Source organism: Rissa tridactyla, chromosome Z, assembly GCF_028500815.1.
Source record: "Rissa tridactyla isolate bRisTri1 chromosome Z, bRisTri1.patW.cur.20221130, whole genome shotgun sequence".
In the NCBI taxonomy this organism is placed as follows: Eukaryota; Metazoa; Chordata; class Aves; order Charadriiformes; family Laridae; genus Rissa; species Rissa tridactyla.
Window position 1 is genome coordinate 66,736,753 of NC_071497.1, and position 26,239 is coordinate 66,762,991.

Genomic DNA, 26,239 nt, shown 5'->3' on the forward strand with positions numbered 1-26,239 from the left:
TTCTGCAGTCTGGGAGGAGTGGGAATGTCCCACACATTCCTCAGACCCTGGCAACCCATCCGTCCTGGCTCTGTCAATCCCATGGCATCTGTCACGTCATACTTGAGAATAATGCAAAGACGCATCTCCACTTCACCCTCAGATCCTACTCTTGCTTCAGCAAAATTTCTGGCAGCTCCTGAACCACCAAACTTAATCACTATTAAAAAAAACTGTCTGGCTTAGGATCACACATTTGAAGTCCTTTTGCAGGTTAGCTTGTGGATATGAGTCCTTCAGATAGATTTATTTCCAACAGCTTGCTTCACTGACTGAGAAATTTGGTAAAGTATTATAGATGACACAAATGACACAAGAAACCAAGTAGATTTTTGGTGACAAGGGATCTAATTCTCATTGGGCTTACAAGGTGTTTGGCTTCCCACTAGGCACCGACTTTTAAATCTCCAGTCCTATTTCACAACTATATGCATGGGGGAACAGTTCCTGCTTCAGGCTGCAGGTGGCAAAAGATGCTATTATTATTTCTGAAATCATGATTATTTTAACACCATAACCTGCAGTTTACTGTAGTACAATTACTGTAGTAGTGCCTGTGGTGATCACGCCCATCACATTTTGAACACATCCCATCAGAAAATCATTCACTAACTTATTCTCCAAATAAATACTTAAGGTAGATGGAAAAAAAATTCACTCTCTGAAACTTCACTTTTTTGGTATTTCCTCTTTTTGGTTTTGGTGCAACTGAGGGCTTTCAAATTCTCTTACACTCATATAGGAAGAAAGAGACAGAAACCCACAACCGATGACCTTGCACAGAATATCATTAAACCTACATGGATGTTTATGCTCTCTCTGTCTCTTCTGCTGGAGCATTTACAGTTTGTATAAGGAATTGAATATTAAAGCCCAAAGGAGTACCAGAACTGCAAGACTTATTTCTCTGATCAGAAATTCTGTTTTGGAGGAGAAACAGGTTTCTTTCTAATAAAAGTTTTGGTAAGAGTGGCTTATTTTTCCAGTAAAAGCTTTGGCAAACAAAAAATGGTTCACGCCTGTGAATTCTTTTGCACACAAGATCAGTATTTCCAGACAAATGGTATTTTTAGTAAAAAGTTACTGATGGGTTTTAACTACCAAATCAACTTAGAAGTTAGAGATAATAAGAGGCAGAAAAAACTAACCGACTTCCTTATCCCTGAGTCATTGGAAAGCCAGAAATAGCATGAGGGAACCTTCAGCAGGACCCAACCTATAAGTGGCATCTCAAATACCAGATTGAAAAGCAGTCGGAATGTTTGGCATTGCAAGCCGGTGCTCATGGGCAGTTCCCACACAATGGCATCCCCGACCGAACAGGAAATATCTGTGTTATCTAAGATCCTGCCGCATGGCAACAGACGGCAAGTGTTGACTTGTTACCAGCACCCACCGTGCACCAGAGTCACACTGCCAACGTGGAATTTAAAAATTATAATGTTTTGTTATTACCTGAAGTCTAAAGGTAATTAACATTATTAATAAAATGTTCCTTTGCAGTGGCAAATGTCCAAGATTACTTTTAATCTATAAATTAGTTTGGACTGTAGATTTTGACAATTTTGCACACAATGCCCTCAAATAATAGGGAGTGAGGCTCAGATATTAATCACAGAAGCTCTTTAAACCATGAGAAAACACACAATAAATGGCACACAAGATGGCACATGTTTCTGTGTGGCTAAATTATGAGATATTTTGTCATTATCAAGCTGCAAACTGTGACTCATGCTATAAAGACATTTTTTTTGAGCCTGTATAAATAGGCAATTGGTTTTTTTGAAAATTCCAAGGGGTAGATTTTGATCTGGTGTAAAACTGGTGTAGCAACATCAGATTTAGCCATCCCAGATGGTGTAGCAGAGGTTAGTCCCACTTGCATATATTCACTGTGTGGAGAATAGGAACTTTTGAGTTGACTCAGAGCTATGAAGTTCTATACAGATGTGAAAGCATGAGCTTCAAAGGTGTTTCAAGCTGTATTCCTGGGTCTCCTAAGTCCTTATTATCTTAGACAGAGGAGAACTTGTAAGATTTAAATGCCTGTTTTAAATGTATTTATTTGTCTTTCTAACCTGTACGTACACCCGTGCATTCTCTGCAATCTAAAACTCTGATTCAGTGAAAATGGTTATGCAAAAATAGCAACACCACGGTTTTGTCAACACATTTCTTACATGTATTTCATCTGTCTGCCTTACAAATAAAAGAAATATTTTCCCCAGAAAAGCCAAAAACTTTCCAGGAGCATGGACTATTATCTTCTATTTCATGTATCGTGTTACTCCGAGTTAATTGTCTATGCACGTACTGACAGCAAAGTACTGACCTTTATTACTAAGGCAGAAAATACATCCATTTGAATTTCAGATCCTTGATTTTCAGTACTAGCAGATAGGGAGAAAAATTTCTTCTACTCACAAGGCAGGCAAATTTACTCAGAAATTAATGAAGTAATCCACAATGTAGCCTTTCAGATTCATGTAGCACTATATACCTGTATTTAAAAGTAGTTATTATAGACTTTGAAGCTCACAGCTCATCTCTGATGGGGCTGCTGGCATCTTGGTACCCAGACGAATGAAGGGAGGCTGAAAAGGTGTTTGTAATTAAATTCAGAGATTCTCTTTTGTGGTTCCATACAGATGAGCACAACCAGAAGGACAGAAAACCAAGGAGTTCATATAAATGATATTCATATCACCCCTTTGCTTCCCTATATATACCTGAGAGCCTCTGAGGCACGAGGAAGAAGGCAGCAGAATGGGCATTTCTGCTTTCCCTGCCCAGCTGTGTGGGGTATTTGGCTGAGGGATATCTGCAGAGACCAGGGTGGGAAGCATGGACAGTCCTAAAACTGTGAGGAGGCCTTTGCCTGGGAGCCAGTTCACCACAGGGGTTCCAGACTTCACCGTCATTAATCCTGGCATCAAAGCACCCCAAGGAGTGGCCCAGGGGCTTTGCACGGGGCACTGCTCAGCACCACTGAGCAGCCGGCAAAACCAGGCGGTGTGAGGGACAGAGGGGTGTCTACGTGGGTCCCTGCAGGAGGGGGCTCAAAGCACCAGCACAGCCAGAACGACTCTGCTGCCCCTATGTTACAAACCCTTTCAGGACTTGGCCTGGTAAAACAGTTCGAAAGGATGTACCTGCTGCAGTCCACTTACCTAAACTATTTAATCCAAAGTGAATTTACTCATCTGAGGGGAGGAGGCTTCAGGTCCAAATAGCTTAGATACCTGCAGGGACTTAACAGCTCTGCAAAACTAATGAATAGTCTAAAATAGGACTTTCTCTAGTGGGAATTGTTCCTTTTGTCATAAAATATATAAATATTAATTGAACTAGAGGTTCAAATTTCACTTTTTAATTTTCTTTGTGAATCTCCTAGCCAGTGGGCTCCACAATGCTTCCCACTCCCCAATGAATCTTTAATTATTCTGCGGAAAATAGAAAAGCTTCATTACCTTTCTTATTCTTATTATTAAAATAAATTCATTAACAGGAAGAAAAGGAAAGGGATTCATTTTTCCTCAAAGGAAAAATGTGAAGTGAGTGGAATATAAAAAATAACAGGCATCAATTTTAAACATGAGCATTTATACTAATTTTAAGCTGAAGTGTTTCTATCGATTTCAGCGAAGTACATCTGAGTTCAGACTTTAGAAATGTGACCAGAATTGGTACTTAACAAGACAGGACCAGAATTTGGAGTTAACCCTGAGGTCAAGTGAGAGGCTCCTACCACAGTTTTACAGTACTCCAGTACTGTACACAGTACCTCCACCACAGTTTTACAACTTCTTTAAAGTTTTCTCTGTGTTTCTGTCCTAACAGTGACAAGAAGTGTCAGGACAATACAACAGAGGCTTAAGAGAACCAAACAAGGACAGTATAGGTTATTCATTTTCAAAGTACTACTAATAAGATAAAGCTATTTATTTGTTACACCCTGGGGAAAATACAGCCATACTATTAAAGTAGTACCATACGTAGTAAAGGACCTTTTCCTGACTTTGGCCTTCTTACACTCAGTTGTGTTCCTACACACCCACCACTGCAAGCGTGTGGATGATCAATGAAAACTCCAAATAAAACATGTTCCCACAGATTCTATTTAAAACTGATTATTAAATTTGTTACTTGTGCTTTTGTGTGCTCAAGCAGAAGTCCACAGTAGGGATGTCTTTCACTGTCTTAAGCTCATTTACACGGGCACGTAAAGGTATTTTACAAAGGAGTAGCTCATTTTTTCCATTTTACAAAATATCACAACCAAGTATTCTCATGTTGCAACATTGTCCTGGTGATGAATAATTAATATGCATAATAAATGATTATCATGATAATAAATAGTGACCTGGTTTTGCATTACATTTTTCACTTTAAACCTCCTATGTATGCATATGTTCACACAAACGTCTGCTACAAAATTTTCTATCAAGGTTCCCATCATTTAAAAATCTTTGAACCTCCTGGGTCATGCTCAATGATTCTACAGAGCAATCACAGCTCTTGTAACCTCAAATTTCAAATTACTTGGATCTGATTTGACTTTTAAAGATCACAGCCACGCTCCCTTCTTCACCTGATGAGCCGCTATTTTCATCAATGAGAATTCTTGAAAACAACACAGTTGAATAAAGTTGAAAAGAATAACTTTGAATAAAAGGGAGAATACAGAAAAATGTAAGAGGCTGACGATTCAACTAGGTCATACTGTTACTCAAATTTCCTGCCTCTAGAGAACTGTCATATATATCCTCTCTCACTGTTAATACTCAGTGCAACTGAGAGTGTTACAAAGGAACATGAGCACCAGAGGAGGTTGGGAGCTCTATTTTCTTAAAGCATGAACTGGAAAATGTGTATACATGTCCACTGTTTAAACAGACACTACATTTTTTACTCTGGGCTAATCTATTGAACTTTTGTGTATGCACAAGTTGAACTTCCTTATAAAAACAAGATGCTACAACCTTAATGAAGCTGTAGATCTTAATATTTGCTTGTATTTGCATTGCAAATAGCTGGATTTATCTACTTTAAAATTCCCTGAATTCAGACAGCACAATTTGGTACAGAATTTTTTATCTCTTCACAGAAGCAAGAAGAAAGGCTCAGTGACAGTGTTTATGGTCCATTGTACATCATGGGAAGCCAGCGGGAAAACTCTTGTCACTGGAACACTTGTTTTATGAACATGCATAAAGTAACTAAAGGAGAAGATCTATCACTAGCACTCATGACCAGACTTTTAAAATAATTCTAACAAATCACCACCTCTGAACGAAAAGTATGGAAGAAAAATCAGATTATTTAACAAAATAAGGGAAACACAAAGTCATGCAGTTATCTTATGCAGACTTAAAATTCAGGGGGGTGAGTAAAATATTGCTGAAGATGCCAGGAAATTAGTATTTGGTTATGGTCTCTTCCAAAGAGGTAACAATTATTACATTGATAGATAAAAACATGGAAAAGATACAAAAGATGTCTTTGTGATCCAGAAATTATTCTGTAAGAAAAAAATGATTCAGAGCCTTTTTCTGTTGAATCTTACCACCGCATCTGTCCAATCCCGCAGGGATTGTTGCTATTCCCACCTACAACCTGCTCATTAGTGAATGGAAAGGATTGAGCCTAAAGCTATCAGTGACTTTCAAATGATACACTTGGCAGCAGGAGCGTCAAGCACCTGAGCATAGGCGCAATGCAAAGAGCCTTTCTCTGGCAGAAATCAAGAGGCACCTTTAAGACCAATTTCTGAAAATGCCTCTGAGGCATGATTGATCACGTGAGGGGCAAAGGATGGATTCTCAGACTCCTTCTACTCTTATTTTCTCATGGTCTATGAAATATTGAGTAAAAAAGGGGTAGAGTATTTCAGCAGGGGCTAGCTGAAGTAAATCCAGTTTATTTTTAGAACAGCAACCCACAAAGAAGCCATAGCATGACGCTAGAAAGCTAATAAATTGTCTTTTTTTCACATGACCTTGGCAAAAAGATGCCAGTGCAACTTACGGCTTCATAGCCTATGGTTCTCCATATGAGCTTCCTGTGTTTGAAATTGCCATATTTTCTCAAGTTCTTGGCATCATTAAAACAGGAAAAGAGGTTTTACAAAATCACAGTCTCCCTCATGGCTTGCCTTCATGATCTAGCACTAATGAACTCTCTAGAAAGCAGGGCAGAAATGAATTATAATGTTTGTATAGTAACATATCTATGTATTATACTTTTATAATTATGTTGTTTATGAACATATGAATTGTGCATGCAGAAACATAAATGTGTACGAGGAAATGATTAGAGGACTGGAACACCTCTCTTATGAAGAAAGGCTGAGGGATTTGGGTCTCTTCAGTCTGGAAAAAAGACGGCTGAGGGGGGATCTTATCAACACTTATAAAACCTAAAGGATGGGTGTCAGGAGGATGGGGCCAGGCTCTTCTCACTGGTGCCCAGCGACAGGAGAAGAGGTAATGGGCACAAACTTAAGCATAGGAAGTTCCATCTCAACATAAGGAGCAACTTCCTTACTTTGAGGGTGGCAGAGCACCGGAACAGGCTGCCCAGAGAGGTGGTGGAGTCTCCATCTCTGGAGACATTCAAAACCCACCTGGACGCGTTCCTGTGCAACCTGCTCTAGGTGACCCTGTTCTGGCAGGAGGGTTGGAGTGGATGATCTCTAGAGGTCCCTTCCAACCCTATCATTCTGTGATTCTGTGAAATGGCATTCACAGAAGACCTGGGCCTTACTAATCAATCCCCTAACAGGAGACTTTCATGCAACCATGTAAGAAGATGAAGTTATGAGACTGAATACACACCAACTACAAGAAAAAGCCTTCCTAAAAACATGATGATGACTGATGATTCCCAAAGAGGTAATAATTTATCTACATAAAACTGTTAATGTTACACTGCATTGCTACTTCCGGGGAACAGATTCTTTTCTCTTTTCAGGGAATTACCTTATACCGAACTAAGCAGATTCCCAGCTAACTTTGCATTTTGTGAGAAAATGAAGGTAGTGATTTTAATTTTTCCATTTTACTCTCTGTTCTAGGATACAGCCAGTTCCCACAGTCAAAAAAAAAAAAAAGAAGAAAGCAGCTACAGATTTAAAATACAAAGACCCATATGCAATCAAATCAGGGACTCCACTGAGGCTGATTTGCTAAAACATAATGCAAGATGTTTCACTTGAAAAGCTGAAAGCCCTGACTCTCTGCTACAGTGATACCACCAAAAGAGAAAGAATAACAAAAAATACAAGCAAAAGCAAACCCTCCTTAGCACCCATATAAGCTATCATTTTTCCTCTTTGATGTCTTCTTCTTGAAAAGAGGAAAAGATCTTCCAGAAATATCACAGTTGTGCAGCATATTTATTAGGGTCAGATGAAGAGATTCAAATGACCACTTGAAAGCCAATAACCTCTTCTGAGGTTTGAAAAAGTCAAGATTCAATACTTTAAAGTTGATTTTCTTTTCTGAGTGCTTCAGCACTTCCTGTTCCCAGAGCAGCTGAGAAGAAAGCATGTATAAAATCTCAGGAGGAAAAGAAAGTAGGTACTTTTACATTTCCCGTTCAACTCCAGGCCTGCTCAGGGAAGATCTGAGCAAACCTTTGGATTTTTCGGCGCTTGCCTGAACTGAAGTGAACTCTTCAAACTTTGAAGTCTGCTCATTACTTTATCAAACTGAAGTTTAAATTATGTTTCATACTCATATACTATATGAATACTTCATAGGACTTGTAGAAAGTGAAAATAGGGGCTGAATGTGGTTATCAAAGTTTTTTCCTTCAAACGTGCCCCTAATAGAGTATACTGCGTTGCTTAAGGGGCTCCACAATGAACAGTCAGTGCGAACACGACAGCGAGCTCTTTCTGCACACAGAGTGCCGAAGGCCGAAATACACACCTGGTTTCCTTCTAAATATTCAATCCTATGGCACCAGCAAAGACCCAGTGTGCAGAGCCACGTGTATAGAATATATTCAGATAACAGCAGCTCAACCAATTTCTCCGACGCAAGCAATTGCACCTAGCAAGTTGAAAATGAGACTTTTTTAGAATTTCAGACTTTCCTAGATGTCTTTTTAAAAGTGCTGGACTGTTAGTGCACAATAATAAATCACACCAAGCACGTATGGCAGGGTCACAACGCTAGGGAAATTGTACTATGAAACAATAAGAAGACTGATAAAAAATGACACTATTTTGAGGGCATTTTCCAGATGATAAAAGATAAAGATTTTATAATCTTATGTTATGTTACAAGCTGTAGCACAAGAAACACAGCTTATGGGGCCACATCACATGAGCGGTCTCCTTGCTGTAAGATGTGCTGTGGGTAACCTATGAGACAGATGAACTTACCTGAATCTGAAAGCTCCTTTTCATCCTAAGAGGTCTCATAGACTCTTCTTCCACCAAATCACATCTAACCGTCTGACAGGCCAAAAGCTGGAGGAGAAGCTGTTGAGAGGGCTTCAGCAATTGCTGAGGCAGCAGACGTCCCCTCTCCTGGGGCAAGGCTGCTCAGTGCATCACCCATAGACCTGTACACATCCCCATAAGCCAGGCACCTCTGGGAAGTACCAAAACCAACGTGGGTGCTGGGTGCTGCTGGTATGGGCAGGACCTCCCATCCACCAGTCTCTTGGCACCATCCATCGTCACTGCCGCACAAGACCAGAGGGAAGACAGGTCTCCATAAGATCAGCAGTCAGACTTTGCTGTCCTCTCCTGCTCTACTGCTGTTAAACCAAGGAGCAGAGACATGAACTTCACTGCAGCATTGCCAGGCATTTCATGTACCACTTTTCCTAATAGCCTGGTTTTCAGTTGTTTTTAAAGAAGCTTATGACATCCTCTTGGATTTTGCTTCAGGCCTCTTCCTTCTGCTGCCTGCGATAGACTTTTTGTTCTTGTTCTATTTTCTGTCTTTGTGCCAGCTTAAACCCTCTTTATGCTACTTATACTTTCCCACATCAACATATGAATAGGTATTTCTAATCCCCTTTGTGACTGTAAAGAAACATCTAAATATAGCCTAACTGAAATCAGATCCTCAAAGCTACTGTTGATTAAATATTGACCCAAGAATTTTTATATTAAAGCACCCATCCACACTTACTGAAATCAATGGCATAAGTCATATTGCCAGCATTGCACCAGAATTTTGAGTGCTGCAGGGTTTCCAGGGTTATCAAAGAATGTCTTTGGGCATCTTCAAAAGGTGACCTGTGGTTTGATGAAACCAAGAGTATCATTTTTAATAAGCATTTCTACTAGAAGGACAGGCATGTGTGATTCCCCATGTGGATTTGTATACAACAGAGTCCATCCGAGGATGGATGAAGTGGTGGCTGCAGTGGAGGCGGAGACTTAGGGGGAAGTTTCATCTCCACATTCTGCTCCAGATGCCAAAATACCATGCTGTGGCCTTCCGGCAGAGCAGTACTTTCCACATTTAACACAAAACATAGAGGGAGGAGGCTGTATGGCTTTAAGAACTCTTTAACAAAAGAGTTTCTTTTCAACAAAAGAAAGCATGAGAAGAAAAACTTCCAGGTATGCCCACTCAGGCACTGGAGCAAAAGGCATGCTGAAAAAGGCTGGTGTGATATGATGTGGTCTATAAAACCTTTTTGTACAAATAATTAAGCTGATGGGGAAAAAAAATATTCAGAGAAATATAAAACTTTCATGTGTGTTCTCTTCCAAGATTCAAATTTCCCTTTTGAGTCAAGGAAACTTGTCTCTAATTCCAAATATATTTCTAACAAAACCAAGTCCATTTTTCTGTGAAAAGAACAGGAAAAAGTACAGAAACTAATTTTTACTATAAGGGATGAGACATGGTGGAAGTGATATTCCCCAGGGAGATAGAAAATGTCAAAATTCTTTGTTAGAATAAAAGGCAAAAAAATAAATTGAAATTTTTAACTGCTGAAATGTTTCAGTTCAGTTTCTAATTAGTCCCTTTCAAAGCCATTCGTGAATTAGCCAAACGACAGCCTTGTGGGAATCAAGAGCATGCAAGGTTCATTTGATCTCATCAGTAACTCCCACTTGGATTAGAGATGCCGTAAAGGTCCCATATCACCTGGCAAGGTGGTACACTTTCCTGCCTTGTGGCTGTTCTATACTTATTCCACAGTTTCCTCACGGTCCGCTCCAGACTTCCGGCACACTCATGCCACTGCACAGTGTTCAGTATAAAATTGCACATGCTTTCCTCTTGCAGTTCTCTCTCCAAATATTTAGTCAAAGGTCCAGGACCTCCACATTATTCATTTTCCGTTTGTCCCGGTAGCGAGTGCAACCTGCAGACAGAGCAAGAAGTGGAAGTGATGGGCTGTGAAGAGCTCCAGAGGTGGAATTTTCCAGGCAAATTCTTCTCCTCCCACATGCTGCTGCCTGCACAGGCACAGGCAGGAAAAAAGAGATCAGGAGGACAACGCAAGCTGCAGGTCTCTGTCACCGGTACTGCCTGATAACTTCTCCTGTCTTTCAAATTGTAACTAAAATCCAAAGACCCTTTTAGAAAAAAAAAAATAGTTTTCATGTGCAACTTGATATTTGTTCCCACGTTGTTCTGAATTTTAAAACAGATCAAAACCCCCACTCATTATTAGCACTTGGCAGCTCTGACCAGGATCTTGTTAAGCTTTACATTGTAGAGATTTGCAATTTTGTAATGTTCTGTGCTGGATAAAAACCTTATGTCAGCCAACCCAGCTGGAATGAAGTGGAAATGCCACCACATAGAAAGATTTTATGGAAGTATTTGTAAAAGAAATCACCAAGCCGATCTACCAACTCAAGCTAGGAAGTAGAGAAAGCTATATGTAAATCAATACTTAATTTAGAAGAAACATCAAAACTTCATGCAGCACAATCTATAAAACTCATCAGGAGCAAAATACATTAGACAGCACTAGCAACAGGCAATTTCAAGACCTGTTACAAGTTGAGGCAACATGTTATATGGTTTCTCCCAATCCACAGCTCACCACAGGAACTGGCAGGCAAACTTCATGGGAATTGTCACAGGTGGAATAAATGGGAACACATACAGATCAGTAATTACCCTGCCCTCCCTTAAACAGCAGTCAGATTGCTTTGGAGGTGATCCCCATTTTTAAGAGTCAGGTAAGGTCTTCTGTGTCCAGGTCACACTGTGCAGGACCACAGCCTTTGATCTGCAGGATGCACCCTGCCATCAGCCATGCTGCAATGGCTGTGAGTGTAGCTGCCTGCCTGGCTTTGGCTTCAGAAGTAGCAGAAATAGAGGACAGAGTCCCCACATGACAAAAGGCTTGTATATCCTTTGGCAACCAAATTATCAGGGGAGAATAAACTTCTGTCTTGTCCAGGCAGATCAGTGCCTCATTCACTCGGGATCCTGTGAGGTGCTGACCTATGTCAATCATAGAATCATAGCATTGCCTAGGTTGGAAGGGACCTTTAGGATCATCTAGTTCAGCCATCAACCTAACACTGACAAAACCCATCACTAAACCATATCGCTAAGCACCACATCTACCCATCTTTTAAAAACCTCCAGAGATGGCGACTCAACCGCTTCCCTGTGCAGCCTGTTCCAAGCTTAATAACACTTTCGCCGTAAATTTTTTTCCTAATACCCGATCTAATCCTCCCCTGAGCAACTTGAGGACATTTCCTCTTGTCCTATCACCTGTTACTTGGGAGAGAACACCGACCCCACCTCTCTACAACCTCCTTTCAGGTAGTTGTAGAGAGTGATAAGGTCTCCCCTCAGCCTCTTTTCCAGACTAAATCACCTCAGCTCCCTCAGCCGCTCCTCACAAGGCTTGTTCTCCAGACCTCTCACCAGCTTCATTGCCCTTCTCTGGCCATGCTCCAGCAATCTGCATTTGGCACTGACCACCTCCTGCATGGAAACATTTTGGCAGGCTATTTCAAGGCGACTGCAAGTATATGTGCACCATCAACGTCTTTGGTACCCTAGATGCTCTGAGAACAGCAAAGCCTGAAAGCCAGCTTTTATTCTCAGCACAGACTGATACTCAAGTTACTAGCTATGGCAGTTTTTATTACATGCCTCCTCCATCATTATCTTGACAGCTGATCTTTTAGAGTCAAAACACACTATAGACCAATGTGGAGCAATTTGGCAACTTATTTCTGTGAGTCCTGTAAGTTCCCTTATATATTTTCTGGGGTTCAGACACCAGCCGGGCATCCTGCCTGGCCCTAGATGGGCTGGTTGTTCATATGAATGCTACAGAACCATTACTGGTCACACCATACCTACAAAATAATGCAGACTCTGCTGTTTCTCCTGCACTACCTATTCTGCTGCGTGCATGCCTGTAGGAACATACGTTACATCATACAAATATACCAAAATTTCTTCCTTTTTGTCTTTTGCACATATTATACAAGCAAAAAAATATTCCACAGGCTCTGTGGATACAGTCACTTGGGTCACACAGTCATGAGCAACCATTATGTTCTTGCTGCGATGAACGCACAGAGGTGAGCAGTGTGCTGAGATACACCGGTCGTCTAAGACATGAGGCTGTGATTAGGTCTGCTCTTGGGGAAGAGAGTTCCACTTTGCACAGCCGTAGGAAGGACAGAAGGAGTCCCCAGATCCAAAGCCATCACAGATGCAGACTACAGGGTACAGACCCAGTTCATGAAGGCACAGGAGTTGGAGAAGAGACACTTTCATGGCTGAACTCACACAGTGCTCTTAGACTGACAGGTGCTTTCTGTCTGAACTCCTCTCTGGAGATTTATAAATCACTGTAAATGCCTAAGTGAAGTGAAAGAGCAAACTCCCATTCAACTCAGTGAGCCTTGGATTCTTATTCTTAAATATTTAATCAGAAACAACACCAAGAAAGATCTTGAGCCAGAGATAGATCCAGTGATAGCTGAGATGAGAGACAGAGAAAGAGCAAGACTGATCAATAGCTCTTATGCTTGCTTCACAGTTTCTAAAAGTAGTAACATTTTTGTGCTCCATGATAGTTTTTATGAAAGAAAAGATGAAAATCAAAAATCATTGATTTTATAATGTACTTGGTTTTCCAAAACCCTTCCCACAATAAGCTCCTGCAGGCACTTAGCCATGAAACAATGCAAGATGCTCTTCGCTTTAGGTAACGGCAAAGAGGTTCTCCCAGGGAAGTAATCCTGTGTATGGCTCTGAAAGGCTCCAGGCACACAGGGGTAGCACTGGGGTAAGGCAAACGCACAAAATCCGCACAAGTTTACCCTGAGAGAGATTGGCAAGATACAAGCCTCAATTAAGAGTCAACATTGATTGCAGCTGTTACTCCTGTGTTAATCTACTTCTCAGGTAACGATATCACGGACCATAAATGTGCCACTGTGCACAAAATTGATGCTTTGGGTGAGTCTATTGGAACAACTTCAGCAAATTTCCTCATGAGAATGGACTTTTTTTTTTAATTAATAATAAATGCATATTTGAGTTGTCAGAACCTCTTCAGGTATCAATATGGGGAAAACTGCAGACAAAAATCCCAAAATACAAAGTTCAGACTTAGCAGGAAAAAATTGAACATTTTGTCTACAATGTTTTTTCAGTATTTGTTTCATTAGGAGAATTGGAAATAACTCAATATTTCTGAGTAAGTCTGAACTGATTCTTTTAACTTGTACACTTTAAAATACTAAATAAATTAGTCAGACAGTAACATTCTTCATTTTATTCTAAGTATTCATTTATTCTGGTGAAAATAAGCATTCAAATGGATGACATTTAAGCAAAAGTGTTTTACAGACCTTTCTGGCTTCCCACTTCTCCGAAGGAGAGTACGAATTATGGAATAGCTCTCAGCAGCCGGCGAGGACCTGCCATATACCAAATAAACAGGCAGCGTGTTTCTTTCAGAGGTTCCTGCATATAAAAATGGCATTTTTTTCATAATAAAACTTCTACAAAGTTATTTCTCAGAGTTTTAGCATGGGAGGGAAAACACCATAGTACAGTAAAAAGGTAGTATCAGAAACTAAATTTTGTGACAATGATAGGTTTTCAAAAAGTGCTTGAATCCTTTCATTTCACAGCACTTTAGCGATCTGCTGAAAATAGAGATGGCCTCTATTTCTGGAAGAAAATCTACTTAGACATGACAGCTCCATCATTTAAAGTTTTTCTTCCTTGTGCTGCTGAAACAGTTGATGGACTTCAGTGAAAATGAAGGACTATGCAATTTCTTCTGTAAAGGGTATATTTTACTTCTGGTTAGAAACATACCTGTTTGGATTCACATTTTTAAAAACTCATCAAAATCTAAAATCAAATACATGAGCAAGAATATATTTGGCAGGTTCAGTCAGCAGTCACCTCACTTTTTGAAAGTAATGGATGTCCACACTAATATATTAAATAAACTTTCCTTATTGCTGAAAAAAGATCCAGATTACTAAAACCTACCCTTTAATAACATATTGAAAAACTATAGAAAGATTGATGTAATTTAATAGTTTTTTTATAACATACCCTTAAGCTGTGAAGAAATAATCCATATTTCTCCTTCTGATCATTTCCATTTTCATTTTAAATGGTGTATTACCTTCTACTTGTGCAAAGAGGTGAGCTAATTTTTGTGTTAGAAAACATTTATTACTGAATAGGATTCATGGCTCCGTGTGGAAACATCTGTATCGCAGTGAAATTTAGATCCCACATTTGGAACAAATGTAAGATTTATTAGGAGGATTGCAATATTGTGATAGTTTGGAGTAGCCTAGGATTGTAAATTTCAGAAAATGTTTCTGTAGTTAAACAGAATACTACATTGCATGTCTTTTTTGTGCCATCAAGTTATAGCATATAACATGCAAACATACAAACATGCAAAGACTGAAATACAAAAGTTATGTTCAAGTGAAGCCAAAAAAATATCCGTATATATAGAGAAAAAGCTGTAAACTTTTCTGAGGGAGGGCTACAGGGACCTTATTTTAAAAATCCAAGGTCTTTAAAATTTGTTTTCACAGAGCAGAAGGAAGGTAAAAAGGAAACTAAAGAAAATGTGTGGGTGTCATGGTTTAACCTCAGACATCAGCTATGGCCACACAGCCGCTCATTCACTCCCCCCATGGTGGAATGGGGAAAAGAATCAGAAGAGTAAAAGTGAGAAAACTCATGTGTTGAGATAAAGATAGTTTAATAAGTAAAACAAAACCCACACACGCAAGCAAAGCAAAACAAGGAATTTATTCATCATGTCCAACCGGCAGGCAGGTGCTCAGCCTTCTCCAGGAAAGCAGGGGTCCATCACCCGTAACAGTTACTGAGGAAGACAAATGCCGTAACTCCAAATGTCCCCCGCCTTCCTTCTTCTTTCCTCAGCTTTATATTCTGAGCATGACACCACATGGTATGGAATACCCCTGTGATCAGTTGGGGTCAGCTGTCCCAGCTGTGTGACCTCCCAACTTCTTGTGCGCCCCCAGCCTACTCACTGGCAGGGCGGTGTGAGGAGCAGAAAAGGTCTTTACTGCTTCGCAACAGCCAAAAACATTGTCCACTATCAACAGTATTCCCACCCCAAACCCAAACCACAGCACTATACCAGCTGCTGTATCAGCATTATACACTGTAGCAGTGTATCTGCTTTATGCCTACTCTGTAAGGAGCTCCAAAAGCAGCCAGGAGCCCCAGCTGTGATAGCACAAGGCTGTTTAAACAACAGTCACAAGGTAAAAGTTTGAAAATCACATTCAGGTGTTAATAATGCACAATTGCCCACTGACATCTCAGACGTTAAAATGTCAGTGCTGCTGTCCCAGACGTCATGGGTACAACAAAAACCATGGCGTTGCCCAACGTTTTATTTGCATTGTCCACCAAGAGCAGGTCTGCCAGAAAATCTGGACGCATTTTTCAGGATCAAAGTCCATACAATACACCCTCTGATGGCAGTTCCACCCGTCCACGGAGCTTTACATATGCTTTTGAAATTACTTGGTTACTTCAGTGCATTCACCAGTTCTAGGAAAAACACAATCTACTTTATGTGCAGCCTGCTTAAGCAATTTTTCCAGCACAGCCTCTCTCACCAAGACAAAGGCCACCTCACTGGCTGCCTGCCCACCTGCCCGAGCAGGCAGGAATTCCTGCCCCGCTCTGTGAACTGCTGGCAGCGCTGGCACCCCATGCAACTTTTGGGCCAAGATGAAGGGGGTTGATAGTCTACAGTAAACATCCCTTTTCCTATTATTATCATGGGCTGTATCACTGAGCACAATCTCAGCTGCAGGTTTCAAAATAACTTGTAGTGCTTTCTGTCACTGCTATGAGCGCGTAAGAGAGCAAAATGGCAAACAAAATTAAGCGTGCATCTTAAGTGACCAAATAAAACAGGGTTTGGTCAGGCCTATTCTGACACTCCCATGCAAAACAGCATAAAAATAAGGGTAAGAAAGAACTTCAGGTGTGTGGGAGTCTCCTTTGCCTACTTACCGGTGGTGTTTATTTCATAAAAGACATATCTCCACGAGGTCTACTCACATCCTGTGCATGCATACTTATTTGGTAGGTCCCCAAAGTGCTAACATTTTAGGAAGAGCTGATACCTTTGAGCGCTTTTGTCAGCCACGTTCTTGAGATCCCTCCTGTTTGACTGTTAGTAGGACTTTCTTTTAGTACAGCAGGACTTCTGTCATGATTCATGGATTTTAATATTCATCTCTCTCAAGGACTAGATGTAGACTGCCAGATTAATTTCATTTGCAATTTAAAGTTTACACTGACTGCTTGTCTTTGTTGTTGTTCTGCTGATGTCTCAGTCTCTCCCAAAGCCAGTAATGGTTCCCAAGACAGAGGAATGTTGCACCGTTTGCAATCAACAGCCTCACAGAAGTGATAAAGCTCTCCCTGGCACACACTGATTACCTCCAGCTCCCACAAAAATCAGTGTATGGCAAACTGATGCATGTGCTGGCCCTTGCAGACACTCCTGAAAGACAATTTGAATGTCAGAGGCCTCAGAGACTCAGGAAATATGGCACTCATGCAGTTGATAAGTGATAGCAGGGGACTGCTAGACCATGTGTCTCAGCCCTCACCATTGGAAGTACCTGCTTATTACGTAAAATGCACACAGACTTTCTAGATTCCCTGTATTTAAACTCCTTGTTTAAAATAGCCTCAAGAGAAGTTTTAATTACTGCCAAGAGCAACCAAAAAACTGTTGACAAGGAGCCCACCAAATTTTTTCCTGGTCCTAAGGCTACTATACGTCTTTTAAGCAAGATTGCTTTTGAAATCGCTTTTGAGAGAGACCGAAGTTAATAAATGATATTGAAATGCACATACAAATTCCCTCAGAAAAGACATTGTAGCGGTCAAAAGCCCACCCTCTCCATTAAGCAAAACATGGTGAAAGACTTGAATTTCAACCAAAACACCGTGGTTTCTCACATTTTCTGATCATTCACAATCTAAGATCATGAATGTTTCTGAGAATAAGTCATATGGTCTTACATTGGGTTTGCATGGCCAGGTTTTGGTAGAAGGAGGGCTACAGAGGTGGCTTCTGCAAGAAGCCACCAGAAGCTTCACCTATGTCTGACAGAGCCAATGCCAGCCGGCTCCAAGACAGACCCACTGCTGGCCAAGGCTGAGCCCATCAGCGATGGTGGTCGTGTCTCTGGGATAACATATTTAAGAAGGGGGAAAAAACTGTAAAAGGGCAATTGCAAGTGGAGAGAGGAGTGAGAATATGTGAGAGAAACCACCATACAGACACCAAGGTCAGTGAAGAAGGAGGGGGAGGAGCTGCTGCAGGTGCCAGAGCAGAGATTCCCCCGCAGCCAATGGTGAAGACCATGGTGAGGCAGGCTGTACCCCTGCAGCCCAAGGAGGTTAATGGTGGAGCAGATATCCAACTGTAGCCCGTAGAGGACCCCACACCAGAGCAGGCGGATGTCCAAAGGAGGCTGTGACCCCATGGAGAGCCTGCACTGGAGCAGGTTTCTGGCAGGACCTGTGGCCCTGTGGAGGAACCAGCCCTGGAGCAGTCTGTTCATGAAGAACTGGACCCTGTGGAAGTGACCCACGCTGGACCAGTTCGTGAAGAGCTGTGGTCTGTGGGAAGGACTCATGTTGGGGAAGTTCATGGAAGACTGTCTCCTTTGGGAGGGACCCCACGCTGGAGCAGCAGAAGAGTGTGAGGAGTGCTCCCTTGAGGAGGAAGGAGCGGCAGAGACAACGTGTGATTAAAGGACCCATTGCCTGTCTCACTGCTCCACCTGGGGGGAGGAGATAGAGAAAATCAGGAGTGAAGCTGACCCTGCAAAGAAAGGAAGGGTGGGGGGAAGGTATTCTAAGATTTGGTTTTATTTCTTATTACCCTACTCTGATTTATTTGGCAATAAATTAAAGTAATTTCCCCAAGTCAAGTCTGTTTTGCCCATGAGAGTAACTGGTGAACGATCTCTCCCTGTCCTTAACTGAACCCACAAGACTTTCATTATATTTTCTCTCCCCTGTCCAGCTGAGGAGGGAAGTAATAGAGGGGCTTTGGTGGACACCTGGCATCCATCCAGGGTCAACCCACCACAAGAATTCTAGTATTCCATGAAAAAACAAAGGTATTTTTTGAGGGGTTTTTACCAGATAAGTGGTAAAACTTTCACTTACATAAAAACCTAGCACATCTAGCTAAAGTACGTCATCATCATCCAGATGTTTAAAGTTGCTTGAAAGAACCTTCCTGTATACTCAGTGCTGTGCTTTCAAATACATCATCATAATTCCGCTTGTTGCAATAGGCAACAAGGATTCTTCCAATTCCCTACCTTCTAAGAGTAATCTTTACCTGGTAGGATCAGTAACCCATTAAGCAAATCATTGATTGGTAAGTCACAAAAGATTTTTAAATGATATGGAAAACACAAACAGCTGCCTAAATAGCAGACATAATATTATGAGCTTATGAGGCTAAACAAGTCCCTGTCCCAAGTTCCCGCTATATCATGCCTTTTCTGCACTGAACACATAGTTAAGTGTAAGCATGGAGTCAGTCCCAGACAGCACAGTTGAACAACAGCCATGCATAAATGTCAATACAAAGACTGTCTTCATCCTTACACCCTACCCAGCACAAAGCATATAGTTAACACTGTACCACAGCAGTTTAAAAAAAAAAGAAAATACAGTTGTCTTTTTTTTTCCCCCAGAATAGTGCTGCGCATTATCAGAAAGAGCTGTATGGAACTGAAATCCAAGTAAAATAGTCCAAATATTCATTTTGCAATGAGGCCTACCTGCAGCAAGTGAAGTATATAATTTCCAGAAAGATACTGAACAAAATCAGTTGGTTTAGTTATATTTTCCTGATTTAGCTGCATTTTAGCCTCCTAGGAGAATACACAAATAATGGTTCTAAGTAAGCAGCACCGCAGTTGCAAGAATAGGAGATGAGACTCAAACTATTACAGCAATGATGCATTAACAACTTTATGGGGTTATTTTAGTACATTTCAGGTATTTTCAACTTCCTAGCTACTTTCACTCAAAAAAGTAACTGCTGTTTTATTTCATTATCACACTGCAGAATGTGTTTTAAAGGTAATGCTAGTGTTGTTGAGAATGTCGCAAACATAATTTCAATCACAGGAAGTGTTGGTGTTGATAATATAGCAGATGAGATTCATGCCAAAACAAAGTCACAAAGCTATTCTAACTGTTCAGAGTGTGTACCCAAGAAACCAAGAATTTAAACTCAAGAGATAAATCACTTGCAAAAACCTAAAACAGAATTCTTACTGAGTCCTGGCAGCTCTTGCAGGTTTAGCTGTTTTTTTTTCATCAGAGGAAGCAGTGCTTTGGCCCTCAAGTCAAACAAGAAGTCCAGCGAAACGGTCCAAGAAGTCCAGGCTTCTCCTGTTCTGACCTTGGCCACTGGAAGCCACCCTCCCCCCCAGATACTACTGTGATTCTTGTAAACCGGGAATCTTATTTCCAGATTCTTCAGTTTACAGGAATTGAACATGTTTGCACTTGTGCTCATCAATGCAAGACGGCTAGATGTACACAGGCTGGTCTTTTCAGAAGGAGGAAGCTTTCTTTCAAGTTCTGCATGGGTGCATTATGAAAAGGGTAGACATACTTTAGATTATATCATTCTTGCCATCTCTGTGCCATTGCCTCAAGGCATAAAAATTCCTTCCTCTTCAGGTTCTCACAACACACCTGCTTGGATAAACCTCAATTTCTCTGATAAAAAAAAAGAAGTTCACAGAAACATTTTCCTTTGACCTGGGACTCCGCCTTTTCCCTGAGGCCAACTGGCAAGGCCATATCCTCCTCAGCTGTTCGAGTAACGCCCAGTAATCATAACTCCAAACAACTAGTTATTTGGGCTGATGGAGGTCTCTAGTGGAAAATCAGCAGAAACACAAGTTCATCTCTGATCTTCAAGATAAGATCTGTCTGACAGAAGAAGGCACTTCCCCCTCACCCAGCAAATGAGGACTGACAGCAGAAACATTTTGCTAAACAATTTGCTCTGCAAATAAAAAAAATCTGTTGGACAACCGTCTTCCTGGGAAGGGTGAAGCCTTTGTGGACATCAGAGCTGAGGTGTGGTTAGGAAGAAGAAACACCCATTGTCATCTTACTTTTGGCAAGAAATGGTCAAAGAAATATTTCTTCGAAACAAAGCCAAGAATTTCTGGGCTCGATCAAAATGCAGGAACTGGTGATCAGTGGCTCTATATTGCTTATCTCAGCTGATATAAAATAATTTCCCTAGTTGTAAAAGGTAAAAATATTTAAAAAACCAGTGAATTACATTATGGACATGAGAAATATTATGCAACTCTATAAATTATCATGAACTTGCTAGTAATTTTCTTAATGGCTAAATTGCTTAGAAGTAACACAAACAAAAGCATAACCAGTGTAGACAAACTCACCAACAGACTGTGGCTAAGAATAATGGTCCTATTTGGGAGTCTCTTTGGCAGCATCTGCAGGTGGATGCCCTGCCTGCAGGTCCACGTAGACATCACAGCAACAGAAAGCCATCCCATGTTGCTGCATGCTGGGCAGGCCAATTTGGGCACATCAGGAGGAAAGAAAGCAAACCCCGAACCACAAATGGCTCCGAATTTGATTTTCTTTTTGGCAAGTCAGGTTATTTACTAAAACTTACTGATTAATAAGAAACAATTACACTCTGATTTACAACTATCAGTCATACATGTTCAAATGGAAGTAACTGCTTGCTGAAGATAATTCAATTAACATAGCATGCTTCATCTCAACATGGACTAAAATTTGAACTGTACAAAGAAGAGGGGGTTTCAAAGCATCTGGTAGGTCTAGAGGACTCCTCAACCAGAATCAGGACAACTCACCACCTCTGGGGATGTGCCAGAAGAATGTGCCACTTACCATGGGGACCACAGCATAATGCATGCCCTCTCTGATCCTGTGCCAGATTTCACATATCTTCAAACTGAAAATCAAAATATTTTTAGTTCACTAAATATTCACTCTTGTCCAGAGGTTAATGATGATTTAATTACGGATGGGGAAAAAAAAAGGACCTAGCATTACTGAAATTCACATAAATCTGCTTTTATAATTAAAAAAAAAGAATACACAAACACATACCAATATAATGAAAGTGTTTCATAAAATAGAATGAGGAAAGTAAGAAATAATTCCCTATTACACCTATAGCCAATTATGCAGCAAAGAATGGACTTCGGGGAGTGGAATATTCCTTTTCTTGACCTCTTCATTCCCTAGTGTTTATTACGGTTCTTATGCAAGTTAAAGTAATCCAGCACTGGGTGTTTTACACGTGCTATGTCACTGGAATTAACGGGATTGCACAGTGCAACAAGAGTGGACAAGAGAGTCTTCATCACTCTGCTATCAACATTTTTTTTCAAGTGCCTTCCTCATGCCGAGTTTCTTTCAGTCACAAAGGCTCTTGCCAGTAACAGAAATTGGTCTTGGATGAAACTATTAGTTTCCATGCTCCCTGGGATCCTAAATTTCACATGGGTGTAAAATATTAAATTGAATAAAGAAAATAATTCACAATGAACAATTTCTCCCTCCCTAAAAATCTTCCAAGAGGACATACTTTCCTCATTGTTTTTCAAACACAAGGCTAAATTATTTTTAATTATATTACGTCAGCTTTCAAGAAGTAACTGGAACTCGAGTTGTGTACTGTTGCTACATGGTGACTGGTATCTTAAATCATGTTTTGGGGTTTCATTTTCCACTCAGAGGGGTAAGAAAAAAAATTCAAAGTGGAGGAGTTGTATTTATTTATTTAATAAATACAATGCTTCCCTCTTCTTCTGTGTGTCCAGGCACCCCTGTGGAGCCCTGTTCTCCAGTGTCCCACAGCCCTCCCCAGCTGGGTGTCATCCCCAAACGTGCTGAGGATGAGCCACGTCCCATCACCTCACCCATTTGCATCCTCCAGGGAGGAGGATGCTCAGCAGCATCAGTCCCAGCAGGAACTGCTTACAACCAGCCATGGGTTAGATGTCAGCCCTCCTGGACTTGGAAGGATATGACTTCCTACTGCTTCAATGAAGACTTATTCAATACGGTCAGGGGTCCTGACGTTCCTGAAAGAGATGCAAACACAGCTCAGACAAATTCATTAAAATTCTGGCTAGACTTTGTAGCAGTGTTTTTTCCAATATTCCCATTACTTCAAATAAAAGGTCATTGTAAAAAACATCAAGACTCCATAAAATAATTTAACACCTTCAGCTACCTATGTATTTACAATACAACTTGCAAATTAATATTTTACTCCAAGATTCCCTTCAGGAAGGAGATTTGGGTAAAATTTCCTTGAGTCTTAAGGAACTTCAGTTGTATAGATGTCCTGTGGGCCCTGGATACCCTCTTTGCAGAGAAAAAGTAATATTTTACCTGTCCTCATATCACCTTACAGTCTTTGTTCGAGATATGATGAAGTGTTATTGTACCAACAAAATCACCCCTTTGCAAAATGCACTTATAGCAATTACAAGAGCTGCTAAGATCTGTTTTGCACCGTTCATTTTGATTATGAGTATAGATTGGTACAATGCCTCATTTGTCAGTCTGCTGAACTGAAAACCCTCTTTTTATTTAGCAACAGAAAACTGTCAATACCCTTCAAAAGGGAAAAAAGAAATAGCAAAACTATTGTTTGCTTTTACCAAGCACCTGGGTTAAGAAAACAAGAACTTTTTCAGATAATAAGGGAACCACAGTTAGGACTTGCCTTTAGACCCCAACTTATAAGAAAAACAGACACTGAGGAGTTATCATTACTTTTCTCAAAGGAATTATTTTTTTTCTCCTGGACTGAAATAGCTAGTGACCACTTGCAGAGCAGGAGAAAGCATATCTTTAATAGGCTTTGGTTTCTCAAAGATAGAAACATCAGAAAATATCAGAATTCAGTGTCCATCTGATGTTTAAAAAAATAAAATGCTGAAATATTTCTGCCCTCAGCCACAGGACACGCATGAAGCAACCCACCGACCGTAACTCGAGCACAGACCCCTGCTGACTTTCCTTTCTCAGTGCTGTAATCTCTGCAGAACACTGGTCTTGAAGAAAAGCCAATTAAGAAGATTTTTAGGGCCATCACTCATGCTGCCAGGTCCTGACATACTGGTGGGAGAGGTGATTGCCTCCAGAGGCTCACTAGCACCCAGCCTAGTGTTGCTACGTACAATCTTCTGCTGGTGGAGGGGTTCGTACGAGGGAAAACGGGTCTGCAGTAACGTCTGCTGCTCAAACTGCCCCACCTGATTTTCCTGGTCACTGTGGGAGGTAAGGGAGCAGCACATGAACTGCGCTGCGGGCCACTGGTGATGTGTGGCAGCATGGGGCAGAAGAACAGTGATGAGCCACTGGCAGTGGTGATCCCTTCCGTGGGCACGGCTCCCCAAAGACCATCTGGGGTCCCAAAGACCATGCGTGCTCACCACTTCAGATGTTCACTGCCTGCTGCTCAGCTATCTTCAGTGCATGAAATCCACTTCACTTTGTCAGTGGCAGGCTCAGGAACCGAATATGGACACATACAGCTTTAATTTTGTCCTTTTACAACAATAAAATATATGCATTATTTCCACCCTTGCCTGTGTTACATTATCTGCTATTTTTCTTTGTTGTTAAGCAGATTTTGCCCCATCTGCTAAATCCCTGACTCTGAAGACAAAAGCACTGCTTTGCATACTTGTGGAGAGGCAGAAGGAAGGGTTGCACAGAAATCTATCCTGTTGCAAGGGCTTTAGGAGCAACCAGTCAGGCAGACCCAGGTTCCTGGCGGAGTATCTCCAGAAGAGCTGAATATCTGCCCTAGACTGATTTTAGCTATGCTGATTAACATCAGGTGAATATGTGGGTGCAGGAGTTAAGAAACAAAGGAATGTGTTTTGCAGCTTATGTTGCAATTTTGAGCTTCACACAGCAGAAGGAGGGAGAAACATCTGGCAATAGCAAATGCCTTGAGGACAAAGACATCCTACATTAATATTATGGGAACAATTCATGACTCCGTTCACTGTATGCTAAAAACTGGCCAACTGGCAAATTGTTTCCTTTCACTAATCTGATGTAACGAGGTTGCTTTGTTGAAAAAAAAAGGAGTCAAACAGAAAACCCAATTGTGGGATGGGTATTTCACTCTCCAGAAGCGGCAAGCGAAAGTGGTGGCAGGGACATGGGCACAGGGGTCTGGAGAGGGCAGCGTGGCGAGCACCTGTCTGCTCCCGCGGGAACGTTCATACAGCGTAAACAGGTTTGTGCAGTCTGCAGAGAAACCCAGCTTCAGGCCAAACTGGCTTGGGAAACAGGTCAGCCTCTTTCCACTGAAGTCAGATGACTTTCACTCCCTGACTCCCAGTGCCAGCGTTTTGTGACCTGTGTCATCCAGGCTACTGCAGGACTGCACTTCACAGCATTGCAGCTCATAAACTTTGTATGCCTGCATTATCTTGGTCTCCAACTTCTACACAGTTAACAGGTGATGGTATATATTGAATGTGTGATTACACAGTCCACAAGATCTTAAGAAACTTGAGATCTGCTATGATGAAAGTCCTATGGAAATCATTCATATAAAAGAAAAGGTATGAAAGGTCTTCTGCGCTCTTCCCCTTTTTCTGTTCTTTAAAATCTTATCTAGAGACAAGGGGAAAAGACTCCTTTGTACGACGTCTCTATATGCTTTAATGAATGAAGAGTCTCTTTGTGCACACTCGTGCTTTTGCCAAGTTCCCAGGGAGGCAAACACGGCAGTGTCATCATCGCTTTGAAACTGGAGGCAAAGATTTCAGGCAGAGCTTGTCAGGACATCTTCTGAGGTTTTACTGGGAAGCCTTCAGGGTGAAGAAAATTGGAAGTGACCTTTATACAGAATTACTATACATGCAAGTAGGCTTAGACAGAGAAGAAAGGTTCAGGGAAAGGTTTCTGTTAGGTTTTATTCTTATTTCAAGCCAAGTAAAGCAAGTACATTTCCCGAAGAAAGTGCTTCCATATGGAGCAGGACAAAAATGTAATTTAGTCAGCAAGAATTATTGGATGTTGTAGCAGCAGACATAAGTAGCAGTATGCAGAATTACATAGGGTTTTAACTTGCTGCAAACTTGACTGGTTCCTGTTATACTTTATTATCACAAATTAATATCTCACTGTAAGAAAATAAAGGAAGGGTGGGTCTAAAGAGCAGGAAAGACGCAATGAGTGCTAATGAGACACAGGACTGTCTCACCAGGAAAGCTGTGGAAGCTTCTTCCCGTGAACTTTTAAATAGTTTCTGCCAGTATCCCAGAGGAAACCTCTTTACCCACCCCTTGCAATGATTTAAACAGTGTTTATCAGCTTTACTTAACTCTTAAGATAGCCTAATTTTTCTGAGGAAAGAAACCCGTGGGCATAAAGGGAGAGCTCCATATGTTGCTGCTAGTGGAAATTAGGGTTAACTTTGAATTTTATTAACTTTATTTGAGGTCATTTTATTAATTTCATGACTTCATTGAAAAAGGAAAGAAAAAAAAAAAGATATATTCCAATATCACACTCAGAGTTTTTGCTCTCTCTCTGTTCCTCATATATGAGCAAACTAATGAAATAAAAACATTAAAATATGTGCAATAAAT